The sequence below is a fragment of the Oncorhynchus mykiss genome, chromosome 1 (genome assembly GCF_013265735.2).
Source record: "Oncorhynchus mykiss isolate Arlee chromosome 1, USDA_OmykA_1.1, whole genome shotgun sequence".
Classification (NCBI taxonomy): Eukaryota; Metazoa; Chordata; class Actinopteri; order Salmoniformes; family Salmonidae; genus Oncorhynchus; species Oncorhynchus mykiss.
Window position 1 is genome coordinate 51,607,990 of NC_048565.1, and position 23,517 is coordinate 51,631,506.

The window sequence follows — 23,517 nt, forward strand, 5'->3', positions numbered from 1 at the left end:
ACAAAACAAAGAAAATGACGACATTGTCATAGCCTCGAGCATTGCATACAGACATGAAAAAAAATATATATATACAGTACCAGTCAAAAATTTGGACGCACCTACTCATTCAAGTTCTCTTCAAAACGAAGAAATAACACATATGGAATCATGTAGTTAGTAAAAAAGTGTTAAACAAATATACATTTTAGGTTTGAGATTCATCAAAGTAGCCACCGTTTGTGTTATGTGTTTGTGTTATGACAAGGTAGGGGTGGTATACAGAAGATATCCCTTTTTGGATAAATTACCAAGTCCATATTATGTCAAGTGCAGTCTCAAAGACCAAGAAAACGCTAGGATGAAACTGGCTCTCATGAGGACCACCACAGGAAAGGAAGACCCAGAGTTGCCTCTGCTGCAGAGTGTAAGTTAATTAGAGTTAACTGCACCTCAGATTGCAGCCCAAATAAATGCTTCACAGAGTTCAAGTAACAGACATATGTCAACATCAATTGTTCAGAGGACACTGCATGAATCAGGCCTTCATGGTTGATTTGCTGCAAAGAAACCACTACTAAAGGACACCAATAAGAAGAAGAGACTTGATTGGGCCAAGAAACACGAGCAATGGACATTAGAACTGTGGAAATCTGTCAAATTTGAGATTTGGACTCATCAGAGACACAGAGTAGGTGAATAGATTATCTTCGCATGTGTGGTTCCCACCATGGAGCACGGAGGAGGTGTGATGGTGCTTTGCTTGTGACACTGTCAGTGATTTATTTACAATTAAAAGGCTGCAGCATGGCCAGCATGGCTACCAGCAAGGCCACAACAGCATTCTGCTGTTAATAACAAATAACAAAAACACTTGAGTGAGTAGGTGTGTCCAAACGTTTGACTGGTACTGTACAGTCAAAATTACTGTCCAGACTTGTTCCTCATTTTGTTACGTTACAGCCTTGTTGTTTTTTCCCCTCATCAATCTACACACAATACCCCATGATGACAAAGAAAGCAAAAACAGGTTCTTACCAGATAGATTCTTACATTAAAAACAGTCAATATCAGAGTCTCTGGAACTGGTTTTGTATTGGTGAACATTTAATATACAGTGTAAGTAAAACAATGTGATAGGTACCTGGGGGCTGAGTAAGTAAAAATGCTATGGACCAGACCAAGCTTTCCTCTACAGATAGCCAGCCTGATTAAAATGCTCGACCTCCAGAAGAGTACGAGGGGGAGTTTAAGTCCAACTCTCAGCAGCTTGTTTTGGCTGGTCTGTAGCTTATTCTTTAGATGACACTGAACTAGCGCTCCTGCCAATGTCTTTAGGGTGTCACTATCAAGATATTTTGAGGTCTGAGTTAGGAATGAAAAATGTTTGTTTACCTTTGTTAAAAGCCTTTAGGGACATAGTCTCTCTCACCAGTGGCTTGTGAAAGTACTCACCCCCCTTGGCATTTTTCTTTTTTGTTGCCCTACAACCTGGAATTAAAATTGAATTTGGGGGGGATTGTATCATTTGATTTACACAACATGCCTACCACTTGGAAGATGCAAAACATTCTTATTGTGAAACAAACAAGAAATAAGACAAAACAACTGAAAGCTTGAGCATGCATAACTAACTATACACCCCCCAAAGTCAATCCTTTGTAGAGCCACCTTTTGCAGCAATTACTGCAAGTCTCTTGGGGTATGTCTCTACAAGCTTGGCACATCTAGCCACTGGGATTTTTGCCCATTCTTCAATGCAAAACTGCCTTCAAGTTGGATGGATTCCGCTGGTGTACAGCAATCTTTAAGTTATACCACAGTTCTCAAATGGATTGTGGTCTGGGCTTTGACTAGGCCAGTCCAAGACATTTAAATGTGTCCCCTTAAACTACTCGAGTGTTGCTTTAGCAGTATCCTTAGGATTATTGCCCTGCTGGAAGGTGAACCTCCGTCCCTGTCTCAAATCTTTGGAAGACTGAAACAGGTTTCCCTCAAGAATTTTCCTATGTTTAGCGCCATCCATCATTCCTCCAATTCTGACCAGTTTCCCAGTCCCCGCCGATGAAAATTAGGGATGTTGTTCTAGGGGTGATGAGAGGTGTTGGGTTTGCGCCAGACATAGCATTTTCCTTGATGGCCAAAAAGCTCAATTTTATTCTCTTCTGACCAGAGTACCTTCTTCCATATGTTTAAGGAGGCGAACACCAAAGGTGTTTGCTTATTCTTTTCTTTAAGCAATTGCTTTTTTCTGGCCACTCTTCCGTAAAGCCTAGCTCTGTGTAGTGTGCGGCTTAAAGTGGTCCTATGGACAGATACTCCAATCTCTGTTGTGGAGCTTTGCAGCTCCTTCAGGGTTATCTCTGTTCTCTTTGTTGCCTGTCTGATTAATGCCCTCCTTGCATGGCCCGTGAGTTTTGATTGGCGGCCCTCTCTTGGCAGGTTTACTGTGGTGCCATATATATTTTTTTAAATAATGGATTCATTGGTGCTCCGTGGGATGTTCAAAGTTTTGTGTATTTTTTATCATCCTACCCTGATCTGTACTTCTCCACAACTTTGTCCCTGACCTGTTTGGAGAGCTCCTTGGTCTTCATAGTGCTGCTTGCTTGGTCGTGCCCCTTGCTTAGTGGTGTTGCAGACTCTGGGGCCTTTCAGAACAGGTGTATATATACTGAGATCATGTGACAGATAATGTGACACTTAGATTGCACACATGTGGACTTTGGTTGCACCATATCTTATTTAGGGGCTTTTTTTCATTTCACTTCGCCAATTTGGCCTATTTTGTGAATGTCGATTAAATGAAATCCAAATAAAAATCAATTTAAATTACAGGTTATAATGAAACAGAATAGGAAAAACACCAAGGGGTGAATACTTTTGAAAGGCACTGTACCTATCCAATTCACACCCAAGGCAGCTGACTGAGGTTTTTTGTGTAATCCCTGAGTTGCCCACTTTGACACTAAAACCGGGGAACCAATTTTTTCTGCATTTTTCCAAGATGCAGAGAAACGTTTGTTATCTGAAAGCCATTTACTGATATTGGATAAGTAATGATCAGTAATAATCTCTTCTACTGAGACTTTATTCTTATGGGACACAGTGGAGCCGAGCTATCCGTATACAAAAACAAATACGAGAGCAGGCTGATTTCATATCGTTAATGTACAGTAGGAAGAAAAGTGGGCCAAGGACGCTCCCTTGCGGGACCCCACAAATAATCCCCTTTGCACTAGAATGTTTTCCATTAACATCCACCATTTGGTCTCTACCTGTTAAATATGATTTACCTCAGTCAATAACCCTGCTGTTAAAACCAAGGATAGCGTCTTCTGTTCCCATGATTCCATAGGGTATTGGGGCAGTGGACCACACACAGGGGACTCTAGATACATCATTGTCTGGGTCAGGCTGGTCCATACAGGCAATGTGACTACGTTTGACATCCGTCACAAAGACAGGGTGTGAAGTCATTGTTTCTCCCGTCATAATTGAGTCCTGACATGATTTTCGATGCACTGCTAAAGCCTCATTATAGTCCAGTCTGTCATAGTGCCGGGGCAGCAAGCTCATATTCAGGTTCATAATAAAAGAAAAATGTTCTCCAAACAACAATTGGGGAAGATTGAGGAAGAGCTGAGCACTTTGATCACAATGCCCATCCCTGGCTGGTTCTCTGGGAACAATAGTGAGCTACTGATGGTAGAGGAAGGAGGGTGGGCGCTGCCACAGAAATCAATAGAACATTATAGTGTATCTCAGTAGGGGGCACTCCTCTCTGTGATCTATAGATGGAGACCTTTGTGGCCAAGGTCGGGACAGACAGCATTTAGGGACACTGCCTTTCAAATGGTACCGTCAATCATTGCAAAGGTTTTAAGCTGTCATAGCTAATTACAGATCCCATGGCACGCAGCTGTTGCAAGGGTAGTGGTATTATTCCCTGGATAAATCCTCAAATTGATCAACATACTACAAACTGCATAGTACCAGTGTTGGTGGTAATGCGTTACAAATGAACGTGTTACAGTAATAATATTACTTTTTGCGGTAACTAACAATACTGTTCCAGATTGATTAACAATATTACAGTTACTGTTATCATCCCCTTCCTATTACAGTTATTGATCCAAATAGATATTTGTGATGGTTATTATTCCCTCACAATATTTAAAATCCCCCCGCCCCAGATTCTAATTGTTTTTGTCCTCTTACCAAGTTCCTGCTTACGGACGCAGTAATACTAACTACTTTAGTGAGGGAGATGAAAAATGGTGGAAGCGTCATTGACTTTCTCAGTTCTCCCAATACTTTGATAGGACAAAATGACAAGAATATAGCTGTAAAATGTCAACTGTGCCCACTGCTCAGGCGATTAAAAAACCCTCTCCACTGCAAGAAACACGGCTTCCTACAAAGGCAACACACCAACACAAAACCCAGAGACCTGACCACTGCTGCTTAAGATGTCGGTAGGCCTACCTCATCCAAACAACTAAGCCTTGATTTTAATCGTTCAGGAGGACAGGCTGTAACCCAGGGAGAGCTGAACAAGCGTGTAGCTGGGTATGTAGTAGAGGAAATGCTGCCCTTATCCATGGTAGAATCGCCCTATTTTTGTGTCTGTCGTTATTAGGCTACTTGTGTTGGTGTATAGGCCTATTTAACGTAACTTTGACATTGTTTAGGACACACAATGTTTTGAGGTGTAATGCAAAAGTAATTTAACAAGTAGTGTAACTAATTACTTTAAGTAATTTTGTTATTGTTGAAAGAAGTAACAAGTAATAGGCAATATATTTTTTTTTAATTGTAACGACCCCAACACTGAATTGTACATACTACATAGGCTACCAAATAAGCTACCAATGGGCTCATTTGCATTGTTCCACTCTAAAATCACAAAATAGTTGTTACCTTGTAAACAAGTCATTACAGATATAGAAAATGAAAGTCTCAACTAAAGAGTGGGGTGACTATAAGTTGCAGATGACAACAAGGGAAGAGGGGGTGTGTGTGGGGTAGAAGAGAGGGAATGGGGAACCTGAAGAAGGGGTGCTTGTGGTGGGGTTGAGGGGGAACGGGTAGGGGAATGGAAACGGGAGCATCAAATAGCTGGCGCCAGCGGCTGCCGATGCCTGCATGCCTCGAGAAGATTTAGTGTTGAAGCAGGGGGAGGCCGAGCATGAGCCCATTGGGCCTGTGAATGCGGGGCTGTTCATGGCTGATTTCATGCCTGGTTGATCAGAGGCTGCCGGGCCAGGCCTCACGACAGCTGCAGGGCCCGCTGGCCGCCCGCGCCACAGCCCGGCACAAAGGCAGCACAGCACACAGCACAAGAATGGTTGACAGGCTGTTGTTAACGACGGCAACTGTGTGAGGTATGTATATCAGGTCGCTAAATACTGGCAGTGTTAATCAGGCGAAGCGAGGGGAGAGGGAGCAGAGTGAAAGAGAGAGGGGGTGAGATGATGCCCCCTATCTGAAGCGTTGTTTCACTGCAAGGATTGTACTACACAGAGGTTTCATTGATGGAATAATATGACGTTCTCAATAAAATATACAAGTGTTTTTATTTTGCCTCCCAACATTTTATCCACCACCTGATATTATCATATTAAACCATCCCTTTCACAAGACCGAATAGAATAGGCCTAATTCTCACATTCATAGTCTGCGTGCGCCTTGAAGTAGGCAGCAATAGGGTGAACTTTTGGGTGTGATGTGTTCAGTTTTATTGGACTGAAGGAGGTTTACAAGTGACTGGAAGTCTGAGACAAGGCCATGTTGTCCATCTGGTCAGGAGTTTATAAGGACAGTGCTCAGAGAGAAGAGGTAGGATTCTGAATGCCAAGCCACAGAACCACAAAACCTTGACCCTGACCTTGACCACTCGTCTCCCCCACGGTGAACACAGGCCAGAGGAATGTGTGGTTCCAGGGGGATGTGTGCACAGTGGGCCAGTCTGGATGGCTCTTAGGGGAGCTATTTCAGGTCTTCTGTATGCCTCACCAGTCACCGCTACAGGGGGTGTGTCAGCCAGAGCTATGGACACAGCAGCAGGATTAGCATTATGCCGGTCGGGAAATCTTTAGGTCAGAGACGGCCATCCCTTTTCAGGCCCTCTGTCTGCATGCCTCTCCACTTCCTGGGTCCTACACTCTTAGGAATAAGGGTTCCAAAATGTTTTTTGGGCCATCCCATAAGAGAACCCTTTTTGGTTCTAGGTAGAACTCTATTGGGTTCCATGTCCATCTGTTGAAAGGGTTCTAAATTGAACTCAAAAAGGTTCTACCTGGAACCAACAGTGTTCTAACTAGAACCAGAAATGTGCAATTAAATGTGTTTTCCTATGGGGAAAGACGAAGGACCCTTTTAGGTTCTAGATAGCACTTTTTTACACTGAGCTGAATTTATTATCATCTCTATAACTAAAGCAGACAATCTGACCAGTCTGATAAGAATCACACCAATTAGTCCTCATGATATAATTGAGATAATCAGATAAGATAATAGCATTCATTACTGTACTTCTCTACAACGTTCTCATGCAACACGAGCATACCAGATGAGCTAAATGACTTCAAGGCAAGCAACACTGAAGCATGCATGAGAGCACCAGCTGTTCTGGACGACTGTATGGTCACGCTCTCCGTAACCGATGTGAGTAAGACCTTTAAACAGGTCAACATTACCATAATGTGTACTCAGAGGATGCGCTGACCAACTTTTCAACCTGTCCCTGACCGAGTCTGTGATGTACTGGGCCATACACACTACGGTCTGTAGTTCGGCCTTTGGTCGGAGGCCGTACAGTTGCCATACCAGGCGGTGATGCAACCAGTCAGGATGCTCTCGATGGTGCAGCTGTAGAACTTTTCTTATTCATCTGCATTGCTTGCTGTTTGTGGTTTTAGGCTGAGTTTCTGTATAGCAATTTGTGACATCTTCTGATGTAAAAAAGGCTTTATAAAAACATTTGATTGATCGAATTTGATTGTTTATTATCTATGCATAGTCACTTTACCCCTACCTATACTGTCACGTTCTGACCTTAGTTCCTTTGTTATGTCTTTTGTTTTAGTATGGTCAGGGCGTGAGTTGGGTGGGTTGTCTATGTTAGTTTGTCTATGATTTTCTATTTCTGTGTTTGGCCTGGTATGGTTCTCAATCAGAGGCAGCTGTCAATCGCTGTCCCTGACTGAGAACCATATTTTGTTTTCCATTGTGTTTTGTGGGTGGTTATTTTCTGTTTAGTGTTGTGTTGCACCTTACAGGACTGTTCGTTGGTTGTTTATTGTTTTGTTTTCAGTGTTCATTAAAATATTTAAAATATGAACACTTACCACGCTGCACCTTGGTCCTCCTCTCCTTCCCCAGACGACAAGCGTGACATACACGTAAAAATGACCTCAATTACCTCGACTAACCTGTACAGCCACACATTGAATCAGTACCGGTACCCCCTGTATACAGCCTCATTATTGTTATTTTATTGTTACTTTTGTATATGTTTTACTTGAGTTTATTTGGTAAATATTTTCTTAACTCTTATTTTTCTTAAAACTGCATTGCTGGTTAAGAGCTTGTAAGTAAGCCTTTCACAGTAAGGCAACACCTGTTGTATTCGGCGCATGTGACAAATAAAATTTGATTTGAAATCTTCAGTCTCAAATGCATTCTTGTGTCACACTGCAGCTGATTGTCATCAGGTGCTACACTTTCCCACCATTGCCATGACATCAATTTGACACATCTTGCTTCTAATCAGTGTGCACATGTTTAGGAGAACATACCATTCTCAAAATAAAGAGTGTGAAATCTTTAGACGTGAACGTTCAGACAGACCTGTGTTGTGTGTTGCACTGTCAGTGACACAGCAGGCTACTGTCCAAGCCGGGGTGGGATTAGGATAAGGAATTAGCAGGAACGTCATGACACGATATTATCCAAATACTTAGGTGACGATACGATATTTATTGCGATTCTCACGATTCTACATCGGATCTCTGATTGCCATGGTGCCGTAAGACAGCCTAAACAGAGAGCTCTGTAAATGTTGTTCATATTTTAGATGTTTTTTTTACGTGTTTTTTTGTTATTTAATTGTTGATTGAATATATCTGGTGGTTTTTACCCACAGAGTTGTAGGACTGGTGGTGGGTTGACTTGTCTGGTTTGGCTAGCTAGCTAGCTAATGTTCGCATTTAAAAGAGCGTCTCAGAACTGGCTGCTTCTTAATCAATGAGACCTGACTGCATTATGGAAATGTCAGATGACTGCTGCTCTGGACTGATGTGAGGTGTGCTTTCCTGCACTGTAGCGGCAGCAAACCCATCACCCAAGTGGGTGTTACATGTGACTTGTGGAGGAGCATGAAGTACCAGGCTACAGAGAGGCTGACCTGAGGTTGACATCAGGGCCAGCAAGCCAACTCGGTCACCATCACTTGGCATTACCACCATCAAACCATCATCTAACTCAGTTTAGGAGCCTGAGATCGCTTATCTACTGAGGGAGTCCTGCTCAATGGCTATGACAATGTCGTCTTGTCCTTTGGTATGTTATGTGTTATATGTGTAACCAAAGTCTGCCTAGTAGGTTAGGCCTACTGTGTATCCTGGGACTACTATGCTTATGTTTGTCCATTTTTTAACCATTTATTTAAGAGGACCAAAATAAAAATGCATCTTAAAATGTTTTTTTTGTGTGTGTGTGTCATCCTCAATGATTTTAAATGTATGTGTTGTGTTTGAAATGATCATATAAATCTATCAATCTATATGTCTTGCGATTCGATACTGCAATTTTTTTATTGCAATTTTTATGTTCCAAACGTATTTTTCATTAGATGTCTGCTGCAGAGAGACAAGAGAGAGCATGAGAAAATGGGTTTCGATCAGTCAGGGAAATAACAGTGCTGAAAACATGTTGGCTCAGTATTTAAACAGATGTTGGAGAACAAGCTGTAGGAGGAAAAATCAGAGTTTTGGTGCAGGTACAGCTGACAAGCTGAGAAGCTGTACCCCCCAATTGATTCTTGGGAATCAAAATATAGATATAATACCGTCAAAAATCATATTGCGATATGTACACTACCATTCAAAAGTTTGGGGTTAATTAGAAATGTCCTTGTTGTTGAAAGGAAAGCACATTTTTTTTGTCCATTCAAATAACATCAAATTGATCAGATATACAGTGTAGACATTGTTAATGTTGTAAATGACTATTTTAGCTGGAAACAGCTGATTTTTTTATGGATTATCTACATAGGCGTACAGAGGTCCATTATCAGCAACCATCACTCCTGTGTTCCAATGGCACGTTGTGTTAGCTAATCCAAGTTTATCATTTTAAAAGGCTAATTGATCATTAGAAAACCCCTTTGCAATTATGTTAGCACAGCTGAAAACTGTTGTCCTGATTAAAGAATCAGTAAAACTGGCCTTGAACTGTATTATTTTTTCCCCCATCACTAGGTGGGACTTGACCCAATAACCTCTTGTGACCCATATTCTCATGGGCCTGACAGCCATACTGACGGATCCATCAAAGCCGGCATCAAGCCCTCTTTGGGACCATCTGGCATGTTACATTACAGTAGCTGCTGTTAATACCATGTTATAGGCTTTTTAAAGATCATCTGATATTTTAACCTGAGGTAAGGACCATTCCTGTACATGATATTAACACCAGCTACAGTAAAATAACAGAACCCCTACCGTCACAGAGACCAGCTAAAACTGGGAAGGGAAATTTAGGCTTTGTGGAGGAAGTAAGGAGAAAATGCATTAACTTTGTGCCATGACACAGTGATAGCATCTTACCCTTGTAGGTCAGGAGCAGCCAGCCAGTCGTCTTAATATGGGAAACGAGAAGGGAACTTTCCCCAACACTGTTTAAACCACCACGAGCCCCAAGTTAATGATGCCCCCAGGTTACAGTCGTAGCGTGTGAACCACGTCCCCTCACACAGATTACCTTTCTGTATCTCTGGGCTCCCTGATCGCCTCACCATTCAACCCTTTGTCCCTCTGACATAGAGATTGACTGCTGTTTTCACCCTGGTTTGTGTGAAGTATAGTAAGATGCATGTACCAGGTAGAGTCCCTGCCACAGGCTAATAGCATCACTAGAAAGAAGGCTTTTCCCACAATAAGGGATACTGTATGTATTGTGGGAAAGAGGCTGTACAGAGCCATCGGAAAGTATTCAGACCCCTTGACTTTTTCCACATTATGGAATTGATTACATTTAAAAAAATCCTCAGCAATCTACACACAATACATGATGGCAAATCAAAACCATGTTTTTAGATTTTTTTTCTAATTTATTAACAATAAAAAACAGAAATACCTTATTTACATAAGTATTCAGACCCTTTGCTAAGAGCCTCGAAATTGAGCTCAAGTGCATCCTGTTTCCATTGATGTAAATGGGAGAACTTTCCAGAAGGACAACCATCTCCGCAGCACTCCGCTAATCAGGCCTTTATGATAGAGTGGCCGGACAAAAGTCACTGCTCAGTAAAAGACACATGACAACCCGCTTGGAGTTTGCCAAAAGACACCTAAAGACTGAGAAACCAGATTATCTGGTCTGATTAAACCAAGATTGAACTATTTTGCCTGAATGTCAAGCGTCACGTCTGGAGGAAACCTGGTACCATCCCTACGGTGAAGCATGGTGGTGGCAGCATCATGCTGTGGGGATGTTTTTCAGTGGCTGGGACTGGAAGGCTAGTCAGGATCGAGGTAAGGATGAACGGAGCAAAGTGCAGAGAAATTCTTGAATGAAACCTGTTCCAGAGTGCTCAGGACCTCAGACCGAGGCAAAGGTTAACCTTCCAACAGGACAACGACCCTAACCACACTACCAAGACAAGGCAGGAGTGGCTTCGGGACAAGTCTTTGAATGGCCTTGGCCTAGCCAGAACCCCGACTTGAACCTGATCGAACATCTCTGGAGCGAGCAGAAAATAGCTTTGCAGCAACGCTCCCCATCCAACCTGACAGAGCTTGAGAGGATCTGCAGAGAAGATTGGGAGAAACTCCTTGAATACAGGTGTGCCAAGCTTGTAGCGTCATACCTAAGAAGACTCTAATCGCTGCCCAAGGTGTTTCGACAAAGTGCTGAGTAAAGGGTCTGAATAAAGATTTGTCCTAACAAAAAATGCTCCTTAGATATTAATTTAGAATCCTCCAATCCTCTAAATCTTATTATTGGCTGAGAGTCACGTCATTTAAAAATAAAATCGATATCCTATAGGCCTACCGTAGGCGACATGTGTTGAGTAATGTCCTGTTTAAAGTGGTGTAGGTCTTAGTTATTTATTTATTTAAAAAGCATATTGAAGTTAGAAGCAATAGGACTTTAAGCAGTAGCCTACTCGCTGTGGTCAACTATTTCAGCACCGTTTCACGCTGCTCCGAGACAAGCATGGGGACTGGTCTTGATAAATCAATTAGATTTTTATTTTCATTGAATCTCAGTTTGGGCATTGGTTAGACTACAATTAGGGTTTGGACATGTTATGCTCTTAGTACTGTAACCTACTCCCGACCGTCATGTTGTACAGCACCATATTTTCTGTTCCATCCTAATGGAACGTTTTTCGTTTTTCTTGGAATAGTAACACCATAATATTCATCTAATTAATTAAGCAAAATGTATCAAATCAATCATGTATAATATGTTCTTACAAAAAAAGTTTTAAATTCTCTAGTATAACCAATATTGAAGGCTATCAAATTATTCTCAAAGATGCCCTCTGGTGGTCAAATTTTCATTAACTAGCATTAATGGTAACAATGGCTGACAGTTAAATAACGTGCCATAGAATTCTGCGGCAGCAAGGTGTGCTGCAGTATGACACAACTTTTAAAGGAAGAGCCCCTGTACTTATGTAAAGGTGATATTTCCGTTATTTTTTATTTTTTTTTAACATCCAAAATGTTCTAAAACTGTTTTTGCTTCGTCATTATGGGGTGGTGTGTTTTGTTTGATGAGAAAAAAAATGCAATCCATTTTAGAATATGACTGTAACGTAACAAAATGTGTAAAAAGTCAAGGGGTCTGAATACTTTCCGAATGCATTGTATGTAGCCTAATGTCCTATATTGGATACTATAAAAGGATAAATACAAAATTATTTCCCGAAAACTACTAATTTATCAGTCATACAGAAAATCATCATAACCACAATGTAGTCACCATCCCCTTGGGATCCGACAAAGGCATTTGCTCTCCACCCTATCAACATTTACAGCAGGACAATCCCATCATGTGATGAGAGAAAATATGTTGGATCACCTCCAAAGCCAAAAGGTTGAGAGAGAGAGAGAGAGAGAGAGAGAGAGAGAGAGAGAGAGAGAGAGAAGCAAGGCTATCTGCACACTGCCCACAAAATGAGGTGGAATCTGAGGTGCATTTCCTAACCTCCTACCAAATATATTAGAGACACATATTTCACTCAGATTACACAGACCCACAAAGAATTTGAAAACAAACCCAATTTTGATAAACTCCCATATCTACTGGGTGAAATACCCCAGTGTGCCATCACAGCAGCAAGAAAAGGGCAACCAGTGAAGAACAAACACCATTGTAAATACAACCCATGTTTATGTTTATTTATCTTCCCTTTTGTACTTTAATTCTTTGCACATAATATGACATTTGACATGTCTTTATTCTTTTGGAATTTTTGTGAGTGCAGTGTTTACTATTAATTTGTATTGTTTACTTCACTTTTGTTTATTATTTACATCACTTGCGTTTGGCAATGTTGACATATGTTTTCCATGCCAATGAAGCCCTTGAATTGAATTGAATCGAATTGAGAGAGAGGACAGGGAGGGAGTGAGGTGAGCAAGAGATGGTAGAGAACCACGTTCCACTCAGCCAAGACCGGGTACATTGTCCTGCCACTGTGCGAAACTCTGAAGACTTCCTTCTAGTGATTACCAGGAAACTGTGGATGAGTGTGAGTGACCCGTATGAGTGACCCTGCTGCCTTTCACTTTAGCTGCATGAGCAGAAACATTTACAATGTGGCGATGCATTACTGCCATGTGAGATGACTCTGATAAACTCTCTCTACCTCCCTGCCCCTCTCTCTCCATCACCTTATCTGTGAATGAAAGAATGTCTGGCCTTCATCCTAAAGTGGTCATGTTTTATGGGAAGGCAGTATTCCATTCTTAGAGATTCTTAGATTAGGCAGGAGATTCTTAGATTCTTAGAGACAGCACATTCTTAGATTCTTAGAGTCAGGACATTCTTAGATTCTTAGTCAGGAAATTATTTGATTCTTAGAGTCAGCTCCAACAATTGATCACATTCAGACGGGAAATAAGACTGATTTCGAAAGGACAAAGGCTATCAAATTTAGGCCCAAAATATGAATGTCTCACTTGTCTGTTTGCACCTGTCACAATACTCTCACACAACTGATGTGCAATTGTGCATACACTGTACTCAGTTAAGCTGCCTCAGTTAATACGTGAATGTTACAGTGAAAACATAGATGTGATGTGTTTCTGTAGACTAGAGGGACATCTAATGGACAGTGATCACCTCTCATGCTGTCCTATAACATCATACCATCACTATACAGTACATACCTAACCCTGTCCTTTCAACTAACAGCAACAACAGTTCTTAGGAGTGTCAAACATAACACTACTGACCTAAAATGCCTTTATTAATTTCACAATACAGCACCTACAGTAGGCCTAATTTGAACACAACCCCTGGTGTCTTGCCCGACCAACCCTCCACCTTGGCCCCACAAACCTTACAGACCCTGATACAGTCACGAGTCATGGTTGCTCTCGCCTCTATGCAAATCTACCTGTGGTTTATACAGAGGAGATGCAGTGATAACAATCTAATGTTATCAAGGCCTACCTTTCCTTGACACCCACACATTGCACTTTAACCACAGGTTAATTGTCTACAGGTGAACTGAACTAGGCTAGGCTGGCTGGGCGGAAGGTTCTGTCATGAGATCTCTTTGAACTGGACAGCCCCAGAGCAGAGCGGCACTTTGTGATGTGACTGGGGCACTCACTCACGCACACATGCACAGCCTTAGCACAACAGTGCTCAGGAAGCTAAGGTCCTTCGAAGGGTTCAATGATTATGTGATTGACATGTACTGTATACTGTGTTATAAACTGCCTTGAATAAATCATTCTAATCACACAAATAAATCACACTCAAGTCACAACCAAGTAAAGGGTCACCTTTTCCGTAGCAGACCCACCTCCTCCTCGCTCAGCAGGCTAATCAACCTCTCACACATAAACACACACACAGAACCAGCTGTGGTACAGAGGTCCACCTGGCAGACAGGTGTTGAGGGCTGGGCTGGAGGGTCAGAGGGCACAGATTAGAGGTCCGCCCCCGCCATGCAGCCACTCTTTTAGTCAGGTAGAAGGGTGTGGTGACTGGATGTGCATCCCAAATGGCACACTATTCCATGTATAGGTCTCTGGTCAAAAGTAGTGCACTATATAGGTGCACTACCTAGGGTGTCATTTGAGATGCAGACTAGGACAGGTGCAGGCAGCAATTTAAACTGAGGACAGACATTAGGTCTATTTTTGAATTGGCCTGTCGGCCAGAAGAAAAGAGCCCCGAAAGGAAACATAATTACAGTGTTTCCATGGTTGGGTAGTAATGGATTACATGTAATGGGGATTACATAATCCAATAGCAAATATGAAGAAACTGTAATCAGACCAGATTACTTTAAAAAAAGATGTCATCGGATTACTACGGAAGTCCAGAGAGGACATGTGAATAAAAAAAACTATTCCCTCGTTATGTCGTGATCATGAGATAAATAAAAAGTTGTTTTGTTGAGATCACAATATCATTTTCTTATAAGGGCACAAGACAAGACCTAGATGCAGACATGGGAGGCAGATGGTTTGAGTCTCGATATTTATTAAACAATCCAAAAGGGGTAGGCAAGAGAATGGTCGTGGACAGGCAAGAGAATGGTCGTGGACAGGCAAAAGGTCAAAACCAGATCAGAGTCCAGGAGGTACAGAGTGGCAGGCAGGCTCGAGGTCAGGGCAGGCAGAACGGTCAAGCAGGCGGATACAGAGTCCAGAAAACAGGCAAGGGTCAAAAACCGGGAGGACTAGCAAAAGAGAATAGAAGCAGGAGTACGGGGAAACCGCTGTTTGACTTGAAAAACATACAAGACGAACTGGCACAGAGAGACCGGAAACACAGGGATTAATACACTGGGGGAAATAAGCGACACCTGGAGGGGGTGGAGACCATCACAAGACAGGTGAAACAGATCAGGGTGTGACATTTTTCATGATCATGACATAACAAAGGTTGTTTTGTTGAGATCACGAGATAAACTCTATAAATAGGAATGGCCGTTTTGATGATAGATTGACAGTATGGCTGAGGCAACAGAGCCCACGGTGGATCAGCACATATGTTTTTTATTTTTATTGCTACACTAAGGGATTGTACTTTTCATGCTAACATCATACTTTCATTTGTGTTTGGAGTTCATTATGAGTTTCTAAATTGGTATTTTTAGCAAGCTAAATATCCCTTACCTTGAGCTAAGAGCTGGTGGGGGAGCTAAGTCCTCATGAGGCATTTAAGCCCTGACAGGCAACATTGTGCATGCAAGTAACAACGCAGCTTACTTGGCTAGTCTTGTGAGCTAGCAAGCGAGCTAGCAAGTTAGGCTAGGTAGTCTTATTAGCTCGATAGCTAGCGTGTTATCTATGCTGGTTTTTATTTTGCATGACTGATATATGTATAATTGTAAGGGACACTTCATGTTTTATGGATAACATTTACATTTACGGAGTGGGTAAGCGCCATTCCTGACAGGCTGATCAGTTTCAGTTTCAGCCTCAGGGCTTTATCAGATTCAATAGCAGCCTCAAAGGCTGATAAATCAGAATGCTGCCTTGTAGGCTGTCTGCAAGGAGCCTTACACATGAAACAGCCTACAAGACACCATCCGGATGTCCTGATTTATCAGCCTCTAAGGCTGTTATTGAATCTGATCCGCCTGCCAGGAATAGAGTTCACCCACTCTGGATTATATGCATCAGCCTATAAAGTGCTGACAGCTAATCTGCCTGCAAGGCGCTTTACTTGTTAAACAACCTAGAAGGCAGCAACCTGGCATCAGCCTCTGAGACTGAAATTTAATCTGATCAGCCTGCCCGGAATAGAGCTCACCCCCTGGATAAGATATGCATCTGCCTATAAATCACTTTGACAACTAATCTGCCTGCAAGCAGCCTTACCTATAAAACATCCTACAAGGCAGCATCCTGATTTAGGAGCCTCTGAGGTTGCTATTGAATATGATCAGTCTGTCAGGAATGGAGCTCTCCCCCTGTAGTATAAATATGATCCATAATAGCTAAGCTACAGCACTGTTTCGCTTGCACAAACGGGAATATGTTCTGGCATTTATCATATGGCATTGATGAGTTTATCACATCATTCACCAGCTTCTTTATATCAATCGACGATGTCGTCCCCACAGTGTCCGTACGTACATATCCCAACCAGAAGCCATGGATGACAGGCAACATCTGCACTGAGCTAAAGGCTAGCACTGCCACTTTCACTAATCCGTCTGCTTATAAGAAATCCTGCTATTCCGTCCGACGAATCGTCCAACAGGCAAAGTGTCAATACAGGACAAAGATCGAATCATACTACACAAACTCTGATGCTCGTCATATGTGGCAGGGCTTGCAAACTATCACGGATGTGAGCCTACCAGATGAGCCAAATGCCCTCTATGCTTGCTTTCGAGGCAAACAACACTGAACCATCTGTGAGAGCACCAGCTGTTCCTGAAGACTGTATGATCATGCTCTCCATAGCCGATGTGAGTAAGACCTTTAATAAACAGGTTAACATTAACAAGGTGGATTACCAGGACACATACTCAGAGCATGAGCTGACCAGCTGGAAAGTGTCTTCACTGACATGTTTTACCTCTCCCTGACACAGTTTGTAATACCTACATGCTTCAAGCAAAACACCATAGTCCCTGTTTCCACGAAGGCCAAGGTAACCTGTTTAAATGACTACTACCCCATAGCACTCACATCTGTAGCCATGAAATGCTTTGAAAGGCTGGTCATGGCTCACATCAACACAATCATCCCAGAAACCCTGGACCCACTCCAATTCGCATTCTGCCCCAACAGATCCACAGATGACACAATCTCTATTGCACTACACACTGCCCTTTCCCACATTAACAAAAGGACCACCTTTGGGAGAATGCTGTTCATTAACTACAGCTCAGTGTTCCACTTCATTATGCCCTCCAAGCTCATCATTTAGCTAAGGACACTGGGACCTCCCTCTGCATCTGGATCCTGGACTTCCTGACGGGCCACCCAGGTGGTGAGGGTAGGCAACAACACATCCGCCACTCTGACCCTCAACACAGTGGCCCCTCAGGGGTGAGTGCTCAGTCCCTTCCTGTACTCCCTATTGACCCACGACTACATGGCCGCGCACAAATCCAACACCATCATTAAGTTTGCCGATGACACGACGGTGGTAGGTCTGATCACCGATGACGATGAAAAACACTATAAAGAGGAGGTCAGAGACCAGGCAGTATGGTGCCAGGAAAACAACCTCTCCCTCAATGTGGGCAAGACAAAAGATCCTATTGTGGACTACAGGAAATGAGGGGCTGGACACGCACATTTACATCGATGGGGCTGTAGTGGACTGGGTTGACAGCTTCAAGATCCTTGGTGTCTGCATCACTAAGGACCGATGATGATCCAAACACACAAACACAATCGTGAAGAGGGGACAAAAATGCCTCTTCCCCTTCTCAGGAGGCTGAAAAGATTTGGCATGGGCCATCACATCCACAAAAAGTTATACAGCTGCACTATTGAGAGCATCTTGACTGGCTTGGTATGGCAACTAATCGGCATCCGATGCAAGGCAGAGGGTAGTGCATGCGGCCTAGGACTATACTATACTATTCTATACTATACTATAAAGTGAATTACTCAGTGGTGAATATTCTGAAAGACATTCCAGTTGTTCATCAGGAGAACCAGAGCAGACCGAGAATTTCAAGATGTCCACACTATAACACCATTCCATGACTGAAAATACAAGGTGTTTTACAATCGGAGATCTTTTGAATCTTTTTCTTATTTAATTTATTTATACAGTTGAAGTCGGAAGTTTACATACACTCAGGTTGGAGTCATGAAAACTTGTTTTTCAACCACTCCACAAATGTCTTGTTAACAAACTATAGTTTTGGCAAGTCGGTTAGGACACTTTGTGCATGAGACAAGTATTTGTGTTGTTGTTTCCAGACAGATTATTTCACTTATAATTCACTGTATCACAATTCCATTGGGTCAGAAGTTTACATACACTAAGTTGATTGTGCGTTTAAGCTGCTTGGACAATTCCAGAAAATTATATCATGGCTTCGGAAGCTTCTGATATGCTAATTTACATAATTTGAGTTAACTGGAGGAGTACCTGTGGATGTATTTCAAGGCCTACCTTCAAACTCAGTGCTTCTTTGATTGACATCATGGGAAAATCAAACGAAATCAGCCAAGACCTCAGAAAATAAATTGTAGACCTCCACAAGTCTGGTTCATCCTTGGGAGCAATTTCCAAATGCCTGAAGGTACCACGTTCATCTGTACAAACAATAGTATGCAAGTATAAACACCATGGGACCACGCAGCCTTCATACCACTCAGGAAGGAGACGCGTTCTGTCTCCTAGAAATTAACGTACTTTGGTGCGGAAAGTGCAAATCAATCCCAAAAGGGCCTTGTGAAGATGCTGGAGGACACAGGTACAAAAGCATCTATAGCCACAGTAAAACGAGGCTTGCAAGCTGAAGAACACCATCCCAACAGTGAAGCACGGGGGTGGCAGCATCATGTTATGGGGTTGCTTTGCTGCAGGAGGGACTGGTGCACTTCACAAAATAGATGGCATCATGAGGTAGGAGGTAGGAAAATGATGTTGCTATATTGAAGCAACATCTCAAGACATCAGTCGCAAATGGGTCTTCCAAATGGACAATGACCCCAAGCATACTTCCAAAGTTGTGGCAAAATGGCTTAAGGACAACAAGGTCAAGGTATTGGAGTGGCTATCACAAAGCCCTGACCTCAATCCTATAGAAAATATGTGAGCAGAACTGAAAAAGCATGTGAGAGCAAGGAGGCATACAAACCTGACTCAGTTACACCTGCTCTGTCAGGAGGAATGGGCCAGATTTCACCCACTTATTGTTGGAAGCTTGTGGAAGGCTACACAAAATGTTTGACCCAAGTTAAACAATTTAAAGGCAATGCTATCAAATACTAATTGAGTGTATAAAGTTCTGGCACACTGGGAATGTGATGAAAGAAATAAAAGCTGAAATAAATCATTCTCTCTACTATTATTCTGACATTTCACATTCTTAAAATAAAGTGGTGATCCTAACTGACCTAAGACAGGGAATTTTTACTAGGATTACATGTCAGTAATTGTGAAAAACTGAGTTGAAATGTATTTGGTGAAGGTGTATGGAAACTTCCGACTTCAGCTGTTTTTATTTCTTAGGGGGTAGATCAGCTTTAATATTGCAGATAGATTGTAGCTTCCATCAATGTAATTGTCTGCATCATTTCCAATCCTCCATATATCTTAATATATATATATATAAAAAAAAATATATATAAATATATATATATATATAAAAAATATAAAAAAAACATAAAGGAAAATATACTAATATATATATATATATATATTAGTATATATAGTATATACTAATATACTATATAGTATATATAGTATATATATATATATATATATATTAGTATATTTTCCTTTATGTTTTTCCCCTAATCCACCCCTCGCCTAATTGGAGTAAACTAATGGACAACAACACTTAAGTTTCTACTTCCAGTTCATACATGCTATATACATTTTACGGACACACTGTATTTTACATAGTTCTCTTTTGTTTGTTTTTAAACCCTATAAAATAAAATTGCATTTGTCACATGTTCCGAATACAACAGTTGTAGACCTTACCGTGAAATGCTTACTTACAAGCCCTTATCCAACAATGCAGTTCAAGAAATAAAGTTAAGAAAATATTTATTAAATAAACTTAAGTAATAATAAAAAAGAAGAAACACAATAAAATAAGAGTAACGAGGCTGTATACAGGGGTTACTGGTACCGAGTCAATGTGCGGGGGTACAGTTGAGTTGAGGTCATTTGTACATGTAGGTAGAGGGGTAAAGAGAGTATGCCTAGATAATAAACAGCGAGTAGCATCAGTGTTAAAAAAAAGGGTTGGGGGGTCATTGGAAATAATCCGGGTGGCCAATTGATTAATTGTTCAGCATCCTTATGGCTTGGGGGTAGAAACTGTTAAGGAGCCTTTTGGTCCTAGACTTGGCGCTACGGTACCGCTTGCCGTGCAGTAGCAGAGAAAACCGTCTATGACTTGGGTGACTGGAGTCTTTGACAATTTCTTGGGTCTTCCTCTGACACCGCCTAGTAGATAGGTCCTGGGTGGCAGGAAGCTTGGCCCCAGTGATATACTGGGCCGTATGCTCTGCCCTCTGTAGCGCTTTACGGTCAGATGCCGAGCAGTTGCCATACCAGGCGGTGATGCAACTAGTCAGGATGTTCTCAATGGTGCAGCAGTATAATGTTTTTGAGGATCTGGGGACCCATGCCAAATCTTGTCAGTCTCCTGAGGGGGAGAAGTTGTCCAATCAATTGAATTTACCACAGGTGGACTCCAATCTAGTTGTAGAAACAACTCAAGCATGATCCATGGAAACAGGATGCACCTGAGCTAAATTTTGAGTCTCATAGCAAAGGGTGCTATGGGCACGTCATTCAGGCGGCAATGGAGAACAAAAGGGGTCTAGCCCTAAGAAGTTATGTAAATAAGGTATTTCCGTTTCAATTTTTTATACATTTGCAAAATGTATTTAAAACAATGTGTTTTCGCTTTGTCATTATGGGGTTTTGTGTGTATGAAGAAAAAACGTATATTTAATCCATTTTAGAATCAGGCTGTGACATAACAAGTTAAATCTAGACTTGGTTTCCTCTATCGTAATCACTCCTCTTTCACCCCAGCTGCCAAACTAACCCTGATTCAGATGACTACCCATGCTAGATTACGGAGACGTAATTTATAGATCGGCAGGTAAGGGTGCTCTAGAGCTGCCAGATGTTCTTTACCCTTCGGCCATCAGATTTGACACCAATGCTCCTTATAGGACACATCCCTGCACTCTATACTACTCTGTATACTGGGCATCTCTGTATACCCGTTGCAAGACCCACTGGTTGATGCTTATTTATAAAACCCTCTTAGGCCTCACTATCTGAGATATCTACTGCGGCCCTCATCCACCACAACCGTTCTGCCAGTCACATTCTGTTAAAGGTCCCCAAAGCACACCCATCTCTGGGTCGCTCGTCTTTTCAGTTCGCTGCAGCTAACGACTGGAACGAGCTGCACAAACACTCAAACGGGACAGTTTTATCTCAATCTCTTCATTCAAAGACTCAATCATGGACACTCTTACTGACAGTTGTGGCTGCTTTGCATGATGTAATGTTGTCTCTACCTTCTTGCCCTTTGTGCTGTTGTCTGTGCCCAATAATGTTTGTACATGTTTTGTGCTGCTACCATGTTGTGCTGCTGCCATGTTGTTGTCATGTTGTGTTGCTACCATGTTGTGTTGTCATGTGTTGCTGCCTAGCCATGTTGTTGTCTTAGGTCTCTCTTTATGTAGTGGTGTGTTGTCTCTCTTGTCGTGATGTGTCTTTTGTCCTATATTTTTTTTCTTAATTTTAAAAAATATTAAAAAATATATGTATATTTTTTAATCCCAGCCCACGTCCCCGCAGAAGGCCTTTTGCCTTTTGGTAGGCCATCATTGTAAATAAGAATTTGTTATTAACTGACTTGCCTAGTTAATTAAAGGTTAAATAAAATAAATAAATAAAAACATGATTACCATTTAAGGTCAGTGAAGTCACAGTTTTACTGAGGACATTCCCCAGATTTCACACATACTTGACGTCAATGACAGGGGTGGAAGGGAGTAGAGTTTAAAATCTATGTGTACTATTTCTTTCTACATGGCTCGTTGGTCTAGGGGTATGATTCTCGCTTTGGGTGCGAGAGGTCCCGGGTTCAAATCCCGGACGAGCCCACCTTTTGACGAAATAAATTGCCTTTATTCAGTTTGTGAACATGTCGAGCCAATGAAAACGGGGAGAAGTTTAAATATGAGGTGGGATTTTTTTCAGTCCGGTTTGTTGGTGGCAAAGGACTGTGTCCAGGCACTCCACGTTGCGTCGTGCTAAGAACAGCCCTTAGCCGTAGTATATTGGCCAAATACTACACCTCCTCGGGAATGATTGCTTAAACATAGTATTATAAGGACTGTCAACAACAGGCAAGGCTACTTTATAAATTCTCTTATCTGTCAACCGCTGTGAAAATTCGATGCTTTTTTACCTGTAACACTATAGTCATGCATAGTCCTCAATTTCCACAATACAAACGATAACAGGCAAGTCTACAGTTCTTCATAAACATGTCAGTCACAAAGGTTTTGTTTGCAAATCTTGACAATGTATGTAAAACTTCCAAAACAGTGTTTGTGACTACCACCAGAGGGCAGTCTAACAGTAGAATTGTACTCAGAAAAAACTTGCCACATCACACACTGGAAATTGACACAGACCTATGAGGAGGAGGAAGAGACGAAACTTTAACTGTAGGACAAGAATTTCGTTGATGGCTCGTTGGTCTAGGGGTATGATTCTCGCTTAGGGTGCGAGAGGTCCCGGGTTCAAATCCCGGACGAGCCCAGCTTTTGGTGGAAAAGGTTTAGGTGGTTATTTTAGTAATTGAAAAGTCACGGATAAAGTGGTGAGAAATATTGTAACAATATTAAAATGGTAGCCTGTAAAGAAATAAACTACAACTACACTATACTATATTCAAGTTGTAAAATAATTAGTATTCGACTTTCTATTTATAGTATTTTATGAATAGATAAGACAGCATTAGAAGAAAGGATAATTAGCTAAATACTAAATATATGGAAGTGGAACATAGAAGGCACAGTATGTGGGTATGTGCGGGTGTATAGTGATGTTAGGTGGGGTGTGTATTTTTGTGTTTGGAAAAAGTGTGGAGTTAAGTGAGTGAAAAAGGAAAATGGTTGCAAATCCCAGAGCCCATGAGTGTCTGCGAGCAGGGGTTTTGAGAGTGAGCTTTGAATTTTGTGTTGGGGTTTTGAGAGTGAGCTTTGAATTTTGTGTTGGGGTTTTGAGAGTGAGCTTTGAATTTTGTGTTGGGGTTTTGAGAGTGAGCTTTGAATTTTGTGTTGGGGTTTTGAGAGTGAGCTTTGAATTTTGTGTTGGGGTTTTGAGAGTGAGCTTTGAATTTTGTGTTGGGGTTTTGAGAGT

General features: G+C 41.7%; 2 non-coding genes across 2 annotated transcripts; both read left to right on the forward strand.

Moving 5' to 3' along the window:
- The first annotated feature begins 22,178 nt into the window (after window positions 1–22,178).
- trnap-ugg lies at window positions 22,179–22,250 on the forward strand. The gene has a single exon. It is a non-coding gene; the product is annotated as a tRNA-Pro (tRNA).
- A 592-nt stretch (window positions 22,251–22,842) lies between these two features.
- trnap-agg lies at window positions 22,843–22,914 on the forward strand. Its single transcript has one exon. It is a non-coding gene; the product is annotated as a tRNA-Pro (tRNA).
- The last annotated feature ends 603 nt before the right edge of the window (window positions 22,915–23,517 follow it).